The sequence below is a fragment of the Melanotaenia boesemani genome, chromosome 7 (genome assembly GCF_017639745.1).
Source record: "Melanotaenia boesemani isolate fMelBoe1 chromosome 7, fMelBoe1.pri, whole genome shotgun sequence".
Taxonomy (NCBI): Eukaryota; Metazoa; Chordata; class Actinopteri; order Atheriniformes; family Melanotaeniidae; genus Melanotaenia; species Melanotaenia boesemani.
Genome location: NC_055688.1, coordinates 69,644 through 72,184, shown reverse-complemented (window position 1 = coordinate 72,184; position 2,541 = coordinate 69,644). Strand labels below are relative to the sequence as shown.

Sequence of the window (2,541 nt, the reverse complement as noted above, 5' to 3'; positions counted from 1 at the left end):
AGGAATTAATGTGTTTTACAGCATGTCCATGGTCTTCCTAAGTATGGCGCGTCATTTTAATCATCCAGTATTAAAATATTACATATACAGTCACTGTACATTTAATCCAAATCTGTTCGTAATCTCAGCAGCCTTTTTATATGGATTCGAGTTGTAGTATTATTCTATTCTATTCTACTTTACAGTCATTTAGCAGACGCTTTTATCCAAAGCGACTTACATTTGAGAGTAAGAACAACACAAGCATGAATTCAAACAAGATGGGACGTCATAATTAAGTGTTAGTCAGACCGCTTTTGAGTCCAGTTGGACCCAGGTGCTGTCGTGCAGTGCATATAATTTTTTTTTTTTTTTTTTTTTTTTTGTCATTTTATTTAAATACAAGATCACGATTTCATCACACAATATCAACTTGGTCATAAGTGCATGATTTCATCAGGCCAAGTGTTATATTGCTATGCTAATGAAGACTGCTCGTCAAATTGCTGCCAGAGGTTTTATAAATATGTGTTTTATTGCAGTAATTGAGATTACAAAACACAGCGGATGAGAATTTGATGTATCTTGATCAGGAGATGTGGAAAAATTGGCTTTCAGGCAAAAACATCTCTGGACGCTGACTTGAATAATAAAAAGAAGTTTATTACAAAAGTTCAGACATCAAAACAGATTTCTGCAGCAAAATCTGGAGGTCCCAAAGCCAGAACGAAGACCTAAAGACTTGATGTGTCGTTCTGTCTTATATAGGGTTTAAACAAAGAAAATTCCTCAGTCCTGTGTCCTCCAATCATAGAGTTTGCCTATAGGATACTCATTTGCATGGAATGCATGTTCTTGTGTCAATCCAGTCTGTGGGACAGAGAACCTTATATGGTAAAGACTTAAGTGTGTACCATACAAATGCTATGCTTAGATACCTCAGTTTCAAAGGTGTTTTCAATTTAATCTGTGACGAAGACAATGTAGAATATTCTGGTCCAACTCCCCTTCACCTGTTCCCTCTTCATAATGGCTTGCCCTTTTTTGGAGGATGTGCTGGACGAGGAAGCCCGCATCCTCAGAAGAGCATTCAGACGTGAACGAGTCTTCAGGGACAGCTCACATCCCCTGGCCTTTGGAGATGACTATGTCATTGAAAGATACAGATTTTCGGGTGATGGACTAAGATATTTATGTAGGCTGCTGAGTCCAAAAATACAGCACCTGACAGCGCAAAGCCATGCCCTCACTGTACCACAGATGATCTGTGTCACATTGAGATGGCTTGCGAGTGGGAGCTTCCTTTATTCTGTTGGGGATGCAGAGAACCTCAATAAAGGAACCATTTGCCGGACAATCAGATGTGTTTGTCTGGCGCTGAAATCATTCAGCAATATATTCATCACCTTCCCTGGCCACAGAAGACCCCTCTACATCAAGGAGGAGTTTTACAAGATTGCAGGTAACCTCAGTTTTAATGTGCACCCATTAGTTTCTAAGTATATCTGTCACAGTTGGATACTCACTATTTTTTGTTACAGCTTTCCCTAACATCATTGGGGCAGTGGATTGCACACACATAAGAATCAGACGCCCCTCAGGTGAACATGAGGGAGATTAACAGGAAATCCTTCCACAGCATCAATGTTCAGGTAAGAGTGATTTGTGGTTATGACCTACATGAATCTGTTCTGTGCATTTAATGACCTTAATAGGCTACAACTAAATATTTCAGATGATCTGTGATGCTGACTGCCTTGTGAGCAATTTAGAGGCAAAGTGGCCTGGCTCAGTGCATGACTCTAGAGTCTTTCGGGCTAGTCCAATTTATGAGAGACTTTCACAAGGTAGCCCACACATTTGTACTGTAAGCTTGGACATTGTGTGTGTAACTCTGTTTTCTAAATGATATTTTGTATTATCAGGTGAATTCTCTGGTGTGCTGCTGGGAGATAAAGGATACGCCTGTGAGTCATTCCTCTTGACTCCCCTTGCAGATCCCCAAACCCCACCACAGCAGGCCTACAACCATGCACACACCAAGACAAGGGCTCGAATCAAGATGACCTTCGGCCTTCTGAAATCTCGGTTTCAGTGCCTGCACCACCTGAGGATTTCCCCGGACAGAGCCTGTGATGTTATTGCTGCATGCGTAGTACTGCATAACATTGCAAGCCTAAGAAAGGAGAGACCCCCCCCCCCCCCCCCCCCCCCCCTGAGTGGCTGTTGATGTTGACTGGGAAAATGCTCCCATCTTCCCGGACAACATTAATGGCAGACTTGTCAGGGAGCAATATATTGCAAGTTTCTTCACTTAATTTTTGGATTTAGCCCCTTTATTTAATAAAAGAGCTTTTCCTGTGTGAGCATTTTGTTTAGCACTGTGGTTCTTTGAAATTCTTTTACATTCATGAAAAGAGGACGGACACCAATGTTCTAGTTTTTTTATTTTTATTTTTTTATTAAGCAGTCATTTGTCTTGGTTGCTTGGATCCTACGACAGCAAAAGTAACAAGGATTAAAACACTGTATTGCAGATATGGTTACTGTGTGCATTGAAAC

General features: G+C 40.9%; 1 pseudogene; it reads left to right on the top strand.

The window, feature by feature from the left end:
* The first annotated feature begins 1,008 nt into the window (after window positions 1-1,008).
* On the top strand, window positions 1,009-2,340 carry LOC121643452 (annotated as a pseudogene).
* The last annotated feature ends 201 nt before the right edge of the window (window positions 2,341-2,541 follow it).